Here is an 11061-nt window from a genome sequence, read left to right on the forward strand (position 1 = left end):
GCACCTGGAATTCTTGGGCCTCCGAGAGGCTCCGGGCTCCACTGCCTCCGCCAGCCGCTCCTTGCGCGACCTAAGCCCTGCGGCCCGTAGAGGATCGTAGAGGAGTGTGACGCCGGTGCGGGCAGACTCGACCCCACCGTCCTCCCTGTTCTGTGATCCACAGACCCCCGGCTCTCCTCTCCCCGACCCCCATGCCCTCCCCACGTAGGAACACACAGGGAGGCACCAGGCCGGTCAGCAGGCTGAGGCAGGGGGAGCGAGGGAGGGGTTAGAAACGTAGTCAGGAGCCCTTCTTGTGGTTTCTAGGGGAAGGCAGGTCAAGCACTGGCTGGTCTGAACCATCTCAGCAGGTTCTGGGGGTGCAGGGGCTGTCCCTCCTCCATGCCCCCATCTAGAACCTGCCCTGGGCTGGTTCGGTCCGATGGGTCGTGGCCCAGAGCATGAGAGCCTGTGGAAGAGGTGCCTAGGCTGTGGGCTCCCGATTGACTGATTTCCTACAGAAGGTGTACTCGTGGGCCAAGCTGTTCACTCTTTCTAGAAACTGGCTAATTGTGGGAGGCAGAGGCTGACCCTCTGGGGTTAGTAAGGTCCCAAGAGATCAAAGTATCAAATATGGAAACTAGAACAGGTCCCCTCCCTTGGGAGCTGTGTCGGTCATCTGATTGGCCGGCCTCCCCAATCCCGAATGATCCTAAAACCTGGATTAAAAAAGAGCCCCCCATTACCTGCTGCTTCGATTCACAGTGTGGCCTTTGGAGTCTGGCTTCCCGACATGCTGGTCCCACTCAACCCACACACCCCCTTTCCACTTCCAGGATAGGCACGTTCCTTCTTGAATAGTCCAAGTCTGAGCCCTGTTCTTTCCAGCTAACCTTCCCTCCATCATTCTGGTTCCCATAATGCTTCCAGTTCTACCCCAGACCTGCCCCCCGCATCAACAGCAGTGTCCCCCAGAGGGTCAACCCAGTGCCAGGCCCTCATGGTCACTTCCAACCCTCCCAATAGACTTTATTTGACAGCAAGAGAGAACATGGGCACTGGGGATGGGAGGAGGGAGAAGCAGGCTCCCCTCTCACCAGGGGTCCTGGGATGGAGTCCCGCACCAGGACTCTATCCCGGACTGCATCCCGGGACCCCACGATCCCAGGACCCCAAGATCATGACCTGAGCCAAAGGCAGATACCTAACCCACTGTCCCACCCCGGTGCCTCCCTCCACTGTGTTCTTGTAGGCTTTTTGTCCCCCTACCCCACCCACAACGCCTTGCCTCCTATTTCCTGAGGAACGTCCAAGGGCCGCCTCCACCGCCGCTTCCTCCTGCACCCATGGCCCTGCCCGGCCCGGGTTGTTTCGCTGGCAGCCGAGCACCCTGCCTCCTTCCTGCCAGAAAACCCTCTTTCCTCCAGCCCCCGCCTGCCGTCTTCTCTACGGCAGAGCCCCTGAGCTGTGCGTCCCTTGTCTCCAAGTCTCCCCCTTCCGTTCCCAGGCATCGTCTGTCCGTGTCACTCACCAAAGCTGCCCTCCTCACCCACGTCCCCCAAGCTGCTCATCACACAACCAGACGTCCCCTCGCGGCCTCGTGGGTGTCCTCCAGTAACCTGGCAGAGCTGAACGCTTTGGCCACCCACTTCCCCTTTGACCTTGGCGGGTCACGGTACCCGTGGGCTTGCCCGGGACGGCCGGCAGCCGGGAGATCCGGGCTAGGAAGAGTCCCGAGATGACAAGAACGTCCGTCAAGGTTCCCAGAGTGCCCCTAAGGGTCTTGGCAGCCCCCTCGCCCAGGGGCCTGGGAAGGCACTGTAGGAGACGCCTGGTTCTAGCAAGACAAGGATCAGAGAGGAAAAGCAGTCCCAGCCTCCCGAGACCCAGAGCCCGGGCTGCGGCTCATTCCCATCTGCTACGGCCTCAGCTTCCCCGCGGCGCCAGCCTTGGCTGCCCGGCAGCTCATGGACCCCCCCACCTCCTCTCCATGGAGATGGCACTGGGTCATGTGGGCGGTGTCACCTGCACTGATAAGGAATCCCTCGCGGGATCCTCAGACCAGGGTGTCATGAGGGCAACGTCTCCTTCCCGGCAGCGGAGCCTGGGCCACCTGTCGCACACGAGGAGTGTGTCCCTGGGTAGCAGGACTTGAAGACAACACTTTTGCTCTGACTTATTTCCTGATTTTTCTAACACACAGATGACTTGTGTCATTTTTTTTTTCTAAATAGAAAAAACCACTCTAGTAGAGAAACCTCCCTCCCCTGCTGACTGAGGCTTCAAATTTGGTTTCCTTTTGCTCGAAGCCCTTTCTCCTCAGTGTAAACTGTACAACCATCTCAGAAGATACTGTGTCAAACTTTATCAATTATTTATGCTTCCAGGCAAAGTGTATTTTTAGAACTCCTTCCCTGAGAGGAGGTCTGGTTACATCAAGGAAGGCGAGAGGGCTGAGGTTTGCAGTGACCAGAAGACCCTTGGCTCCCCTGCTTCCAGCCTTGTTCAGTGGAGCAGGGTACACAGGACGTAGACCCTTCCTCCCATGGCTGAACCTGAGCGTGGCCTTGGGGCTGCACCTGTTACCCCAGGTGCCTGCATAGACCCCCAGCATCACTTGAGAAAAGATAATTAGCTCAAAAGCTTTGGCCACAGAGCTGACTCCCATCAGGATGGCAGGGATGATGGCAGGAGGTTGCTGAGCAGCGGAGCTCCCTTTCTGCAAAGATAGCAGGGCTCAGAGAGCAGGGGGCTGAGGTGGGTGAAGCTCCTTTGCCCCAAGGTTCTCCAGGTCGGCCACTACAGATGTGTGGGGAATGGCCCCGACAGAGGCTGCTGCCTGGCAAGAACCCAGTGGGCAGAAGTCCCATGAAGGGAACTTCGGGGTGACCTGGGGGGTGGAGTGGGGTGTCGGGGCATGGTGACAGCTGGGGCTAACTGGAAACAGCAGGGAAGGAGAAAGGAATGGCCATTTTGGTAGATAGGGAGCTTCCCATCACTAGTGGTATTCAAGAGAGACTAGGCTAATCAAAAGAAATGAAATCTTGCCATTTGCGACAACATGGATGGAACTAGAGCATATCATGCTTAGCGAAATAAGTCAAGCAGAGAAAGACAACTATCATATGATCTCCCTGATATGAGGAAGTGGTGATGCAACATGGGGGCTTAAGTGGGTAGGAGAAGAATCCATGAAACAAGATGGGATAGGGAGGGAGACAAACCATAAGTGACTCTTAATCTCACGAAACAAACTGTGGGTTGCTGGGGGGAGGGGGGTTGGGAGAAGGGGGGTAGGGTTATGGACATTGGGGAGGGTATGTGCTTTTGGGTAAATTGGAAGGGGAGGTGAACCATGAGAGACTATGGACTCTGAAAAACAATCTGAGGGGTTTGAAGTGGTGGGGGGGTGGGAGGTTGGGGTACCAGGTGGTGGGTATTATAGAGGGCACAGCTTCCATGGAGCACTGGGTGTGGTGAAAAAATAATGAATAAATAAATAATGAAAATAAATAAATAAATAATGAAAATAAATAAATAATGAAAATAAATAAATTGGAGGAAAAAAAAAAGAGAGAGACTAGGTTAGAGGCAGAGCATCAGGAAGGCCAAACAGGGGACTCCCACAGCAGATGTGAGGCAGAGTTGGACTAGAGGATCCGTAAGACCCCTTTCAAGGTTGGAAAGCCACGAGTCTGTGAAGGGGAGTGTCTGAAAACAAATGTGGGGGCTGGATGTTCCCTGGCTGCCCCCAGGATCCACCGCCCCCTTCCAGACGGTTCCATGCCCCATGCTGACTCGCAACGATGGCATCCTTGTCTACCCCACACCCCCAGCTTTGACGAAGGTCTTGCCAAAGGAGGTCAGGAAGGGAGGGAAAGCACCAGCCTCGGAGGGTGCTGGGCTCTGCACCAACCTTTGTGGTTACCCTGCTCCCTGCCCACCTTCGAGAACCGTCAGGACCCTGATGGACACAGGTGCGCGGAGTCAGTCAGCAGCAGAGTGGAGGAGGGCGTTCTGCTGCCGGGAGAGTGTGTGTGTGTGTGTGTGTGTGTGTGTGTCTCCAAACAGAGACCTAGGAACCCCTCCTGCTGCGAAAACCACCTGCTAGGCAACACGGAAGTCTCACCAGGTATGCACACTGGTTTTCTCAACCACCTGGGGTGGCCACACCCCCATGAGAACTGCCGTCAGGGCCCGAACCCTGAAAGTAAGTGACCAGCCAGCACCGGGCGGAAGAGAACCAACAGCCCACGCATGCCTGCCCCACCCCGGGTCCTTCCCAAGCACCAGAGAGCTTCAGCTCAGCTCAGGGCTGTCCAGACCCCACGGGGACAAGGCTGACGCCACTGCCCTTTCGGGGCTCAGGGTCCTCAATGGTAAAATGAGGGCAGTGATGAGACCATCACCGAGATCCCGCATTCTGGGACCATGGGCTTCAGGCAAGGGAGCGGTGGCCAAGCCTGGGCTTCGAGAGCAGCTCGGTCACTCTTGGTGAAGCTGAGACCGTCACGGCCTGAAGGACAAAGAATCCTGGTTACGGAATCATTACACTACGCTGCCTGTTTTCTGCATTCAAGTTCACAACATCCGGCAGATTGCTAATCAGGTGCTTAGAGGAAGAGGTCCTATGGTCCTGCTATGATAAAGAATTAATTTTCAATTGGCAATGTTTTCTTTTATGTGTGAAAATTGAATGGCCATGGTTTGTTAAATGATAGTTTTGTTTAGAGCGCTTTCTACTCCCTCCTAAGAACTGCCACCTTGGCGCATCAAATCCGTGTGATTGTGAACCTCGAAGAGTAGGATGGAGGGATGTCTGGCTGGCTCAGTCCGGAGAGCCTGTGATCTTGATCTTGCCATTGTGGGTTTGAGCCCCACACTGAGTGTAGAGATTACTTAAAAATAAAATATTAAGGGGCGCCGATGTGGCTCAGTCCTTAAGCGTCTGCCTTCGCCTCAGGTCATGATCTCAGTGTCCTGGGATTGAGCCCGGCATTGGGCTCTCTGCTCAGGGGGAAGCCTGTTCCTCCCTCTCCCACTCCCCCTGCCTGTGTTCCCTCTCTCGCTGTGTCTCTGTCAAATAAATAAATAAAATCTTTCAAAAATGTTTAAAAAAATAAAATAAAGTATTGAAAAAACAAAAACAAAGAGTGGAATCCCAAGGGAAGGCCCTGGTGCCTCCCCTGACATCTCAGCTCACGCCCTTCCTTCTGGGAACCTTGACCGAGGAATCCCTCCTTATCTGCAGAGTCATGTCCTTGCAGCAGCCCCAGCTGCATTAACCAAAGTACAAAGAACTATTGTTCACTCTCACACGAGGCACGAGACCGGGACATGTGCAGTGACTCAGTCTGAACCCCAAACCTCGGAACCACAATGCTGCCGAGGCCACCCAGGGAGGGGCTGGGGCTGTTACAGCTCGGAGCCCTCGGGCACCTGGCCAGGAATTCAACCCTGTCGTCAAGCACTTATTGAACACCTGCTGGAAGTGCTGGGAAGGCATACGCTAAGTGCCATCTAGCATTCTGCTCTCCAAGGCTGTGAGATGGGGCTGCTGATGGAGGGAATGCTGTTCTGTGCAAGGGACATGGGGAGAAATCCCGAGAAATTCAAGTGCTTGCTTCCAGGACATGGTGTCTGAGGCCAAGCAGGGACTAGACTTCAGGCTTCTTGATTTCCAAGATCACACCAACTCCCCACCAAATGCACAACTGCCTAGAGAACAGTCTGGTTTAAGTGACAGCAGCACATCTTTACCTGCCACACCTGTCAACCAGCAGGCCAACTATCAACGACCCCAGCAAGCTACCGAGAAGAAACACGGACAGCGTGTAAGAGCATGGGAGCATCGGGATCTGAATGTTCTGTGTCTCCCCAAGTAGTTTATATGATGAAACCTCATAATGACTTTAAGACCTGGAAAACATTGCTCCCTCTGCAGCCAAGAACACTGGGCTTCTCGGGAGAGATGACGATGTAATGTTCTCAGCGGTCCCTTGTCATTGTACTGAAGGCTGTTTCTGCCAGTACCCCAGGACACAATTGATTCTCTGTTGTTAAAGCCGACTTTAATGTGGGGTGAGGCGAGGAGCCAGATCGCACAATAAGTTGCTAAAAAGCCACTGTTAGTGATGCCTGCGTGGCTCAGTCGTTCGAGTGTCTGACTCTTGGTTTGGGCTCAGGTCATGATCTCAGGGTTGTGAGATCGAGCCCCATATTGGGCTCCCTGTTCATCGGGGGGTCTGCTTGGGAATCTCCCTCTCCTTCCCTGCTCCTACCCTGTACACTCACTCTCTCTCTCTCAATAAAATCTTTTTTTAAAAAGATTTTATTTATTTATTTGCTAGATAGAGAGATCACAAGTAGGCAGAGAGGCAGGCAGAGAGAAGGAGGGGGAAGCAGGCTCCCTGCTGAGCAGAGAGTCTGACGAGGGGCTCGATCCCAGGACCCTGAGATCATGACCTGAGCCGAAGACAGAGGCTTCACCCACTGAGCCACACAGGCGCCCCACTCTCTCAATAAAATCTTTAAAAAAAAAAATCATGCTTAAGGAAAAAAAACAAGAAATGCTGTTACTAATTGTGTGACGCTAGGCAAGGGATCTACCTCCCTATAAACCTTAGTTTCCTCATCGGTTGTGGAGATGACATATACAGTGCGATATGGTGATGGTGCATTCATGACCGAGAAAAGATCACTGTGGGTGTATTAACACCCGCCATGAGCCACTAGGGCAGTGCCCCTTATGAAACATTTGTGAATAAAATACAGCTATAAATGAATGACATCGTAAAAGTAGGGCAGAGCTCATATACCCAAACGAATGGTAGTAGACCATTCATAGACTTTCTCCCTGCAGTTGTCCCCTATGTGTCCTGTATCACTGCTCCTTCCTTTTTTTATTGCCTACTCCCTCTCAGTGCACAAACAAGACTCCTGCCCTATAAAACCCAACACAACTCCCTCATCCCCTTATGCAGTAAAACTCCTGCAAATAGCTGCCTGTCCTCGCTATCCATCCTCCATCCCGCCCACGGTCCCTCGAGCCCACTCCAGTCAAGCTTTGGCCTCCAGCTCTCACCTCGGCCGCTCTTGTCAAGGTCATGCATGTCCTCCATGAGGTCAAAGCCAAAGTCAGTTCTTGCTCCTCATCTAGGCTCACCAGCAGGGGCTCTCCCTCCCTCTGACTCGTATGTCTTACATACAAGTCTTACTTACAAGGCTTTAGGGACACTGTCCTCCAGATCTTCCCCACCCGACACGGACCCCTTCTCCTTTTCCTTTGCTTCCCCTCATCCTGGTCCCAAACCCTTGATGCTCCATGGTTCAGGGAGGAACCTGAACCTCCATGGTTCATTCCTTGACCCCTTTCTCTTTGCCATCTGCAAGTGGCCTTCCCAGAGGAAGGGCACTTGGGAGGAAGGCTCAAAGCCACAGATGGGGAACTCAGATCTACTTCTCCCTGACTCCTCTGTCCCAATATGCCTGGAAAGGATGACACTCTGGGGAGGAGCAACTCTAATCCGCCCGGGTCTCCAGAGGTGGGCATCCAGGGGCGTACGGCTGGAAGAAAGATGGCAGCTGCCTCCCACCCGCCCTGCGCCCACCCTGTTGGGTGTGTTGACCATGATGATGTTGTAAGCATACTGGAAGGCCAAGCCAAAGGCTGTGCTCAGAGTCACTAGCACCAGCATGAGCTGGAGCCTCTGTGGGAGAGGGGCTATGGTCAGGGACTATGGGGGGACTACTCTTGGCCCCTGAAAATGGGGAGCAGCGGAGCCCAGGCTGAGCCCAGCTGGAGGTGGCAGATGACTGGGGGATGAGGACGGCTGCCCACACACCCACTTCCTCCTGGGAGACCTGTCTATGCATCTCCTTCATGCCTGGCCCTGGGCCACGGGGGGCTGCTTCAAGGACGAAGGTCCAGCAGCCTGCTGTCCTCATGGAGCTTGTATTTTAGTGAGCGGAGACCCCCCGCAAGCTGCACACATATGAGAAATGCAAATAACAATAAGGTCATGAGGACGGAGACCAGGCGATGGGCTAGAAGCCAGTGGGTGGCGAGGGGTCGGCTTCAGGGGGGCCCACAGGTCTGTGTCTCTGAGGAGGAGCCTTTGGGCTGAGAGCTGACTTTTGTTTTTAAAGATCTTATTTTGCTTTATTTATTTACCAGGAGTGGGTTTTCTTTTAAAGATTTTATTTATTTCTTTATTTAAATGAAAGAGAGCACAAAAGAAAGAGAGGGAGAAGCAGAGAGCCCGACATGGGGCTCGATCTCAGGACCCTGAGATCATGATCTGAGCCAAAGGCGATGCTTAACCGACCGAGCCACCCAGGCACGCATAACGATTTTATTTTTAGGTGATCTCTACGCTCGATGTGGGACTCAAACTTATGACCCCAAGATCAAGAGTCCCATGTTCTACTGACTGAGCTGGCCAGGCATCTTTCATCCGCTGAATTTTACTCTGTGAAATCCAGAAGTATGAACCTGCTGGTGAAAGCCACCTGCCACCTGCCTGATGGGGTCATGAGAGCGTTGGTCATCCCAGGGCTGGTGACCTGTCTGCAGGATGCTCCTTCCCCAGTCAGCTCAGCCTCGCTCTGCTCCTTCAGAACCTCCACTCCTCCCAGCAAGACTCAGCCACTCAGAAAACACTTAGTGAGCCCTGAAGCCCTCCTTACCCCCATCGCTCTCACTTGCTAATTGCCCTGCCCTTGACTGACCTTGGTCAGCATCCAAAGAACCTCCGACCTCCTGACACTTTCCAATTTCCCCAAGTGCCCTTTCTTCTCCATCTTTGCTCCTCTTGGTGGCCAGATGGGCCCCCTGTGGTCTCCAAACCTTGCCCATAGGACTATTCCATCAGTAATAAAGTTTTGAACACCAACCTCCCTTGTATGCATATTTATTTATTTTTTTAAATAAATTTTAAAAAATTAACATACACTGCATTAGTCCCAGGGGTACAGGTCTGTGAATCATCAGGCTTAGACACTTCACAGCACTTGCCATAGCACATACCCTTTCTCTTTTCTTTTTTTTTTTTAATATTTATTTTTTATTTAAGTGCTGCTCATGTATAAAACAGACACTCCAAAGGGCATTGTGAAGGGAGGAAGCAAGGAATACAGTAGCCCCCGCCCCGATCCATGGGGGATCCCCTCCCAGCCCCCACAAAACTGCGGATAGCACCGAACCCTGGGAACACTATGTTTTCTCCTATACGTACACACCTGTGATCGAGTTGAATTTAGAAATTGGGCACAGTAGGAATTTACCAATAAAAGACAATTATCAATATACTATAATAATTATGTGACTGTGGTTTCTCTCTCCCAAGCTCCAAAGCCACAATGACTCATTCCTTCTAGACACTTCTCACGTATTTCATGAGTTCCTCCATCTCCACTTGTCCAAAAATGTTACTGCCTTCATCCCAAGCCTGCCGCTCCACACCCCGACCCCTCCACTCCTGGTGTGTCAGAAACCAGGCAGGGTGGGAGGTACCTCACCTGTGAGGGCTGAGGGGTCCCTAGATCCTACAGGTCTGTCTGAATTCTCCCACGTCTCGGCCCGACCGCTGCTGGCTCAGTAGGGCCCCCCTTATTTCTTACCAACTGACCCCATACCCAGGTCCCCTCCCTCAGTCCCTAGTACTGCCACAGCCCTTCCTCGGACTCAATCACCCAGCGCCCAGGTTGTGTCGAGCACCCCGTTCAGACTCAGTTTGGTTCACAAGGACCCACACCTTTCCAGCTTTGCCGGCCAACCCGCAGTTCCCCTGAACACCGCCGTGTGCTGTGCTCGCCTGAATGTCCATCCTTCCCTTTCCTGCTGCTTCCTCGGCACGGGGGAGGCCTTGTGGTCTTCCCTGATCCCACACCTTCCTTGCTGTGTAGCCAGCACCGGTCCCATGCCTCCCTCTTGTGGCTCCTAACCCATGGAAACACGTATGTCTGCAAGTGTTTCTTTTTTTTTTAGATTTTATTTATTTGACACAGAGAGAGATCACAAGTAGGCAGAGAGGCAGGCAGAGAGAGGGGAGGAAGCGGGCTCCCTGCTGAGCAGAGAGCCCGATGCGGGGCTCGATCCCAGAACCCTGAGATGAAAAGCAGTTCCCATTCTAATGCTCACTGTTCCAAAAGAAGGAGTTTGGCTCAGAAGCCGGAGGATGCAGTGAGATCCTCACCAGCTGAGATCTTAAACTGACCCAAAAGTGGAGCCTAGCGAAGGTGGGGGGGATGCGGGGCTCGATCCCAGGACCCGGGATCATGACCTGAGCTGAAGGCAGAGGCTTAACCTGCTGACCCACCCAGGCGCCCTGGGAGGAGAGAATCTTTTTTTTTTTTTTAGATTTTATTTATTTATTTATTTGACAGACAGAGATCACAAGTAGGCAGAGAGGCAGGCAGAGAGAAAGGAGGAAGTAGGCTCCCTGCTGAGCAGAGAGTCCGACGCAGGGCTCCATCCCAGGACCCTGAGATCATGACCTGAGCTGAAGGCAGAGGCTTTCACCCACTGGGCCCCTCAGGGGCCCCCCCGGGAGGAGAGAATCTTAAGCAGGCTCTTGATGTGGGGCTCGATCCAATGACCCGGAGATCATGACCTGAGTCCAAATCAAGAGTCCAATGCTTCACCAACTGAGCCCTCAGGTAGCCTGTTTCTGTAGGTAGCTGTCTGTGTTTGTATTAAGCTGATGTGAGCTCACGCCAGGATCTCCGACCCTCATCTAGGGCCATGTGGATTATCCTGGGCTCCGTGTCTTGGCTTATCTGCAGCATTGAGAAGCTTCCCACCACCTGGCATCCATGGATTTCATTGCTTAATCCCAGTTATGCATGGATAGTGGCTTCTCACTGCATTCGTACCTGTGGCTTTATTTGTCCTCAAGATCGATGCTCATTCTCAAGCTCTTAAAAATAACTAAGTGCGTAATACATGCCAGCCGCTGATCTAAACACCACGAATGTGTTCCTTCATCCTCGTAACCATGGGAGATACTTATTATTAGCTCTGTTTAACAGAAGAGGAAACTAATGTGCAGGAAAGCCCGGCAAAGAGCCATCACCAAGCGG

The sequence above is a fragment of the Neovison vison genome, chromosome 2 (genome assembly GCF_020171115.1).
Source record: "Neovison vison isolate M4711 chromosome 2, ASM_NN_V1, whole genome shotgun sequence".
Taxonomy (NCBI): Eukaryota; Metazoa; Chordata; class Mammalia; order Carnivora; family Mustelidae; genus Neogale; species Neogale vison.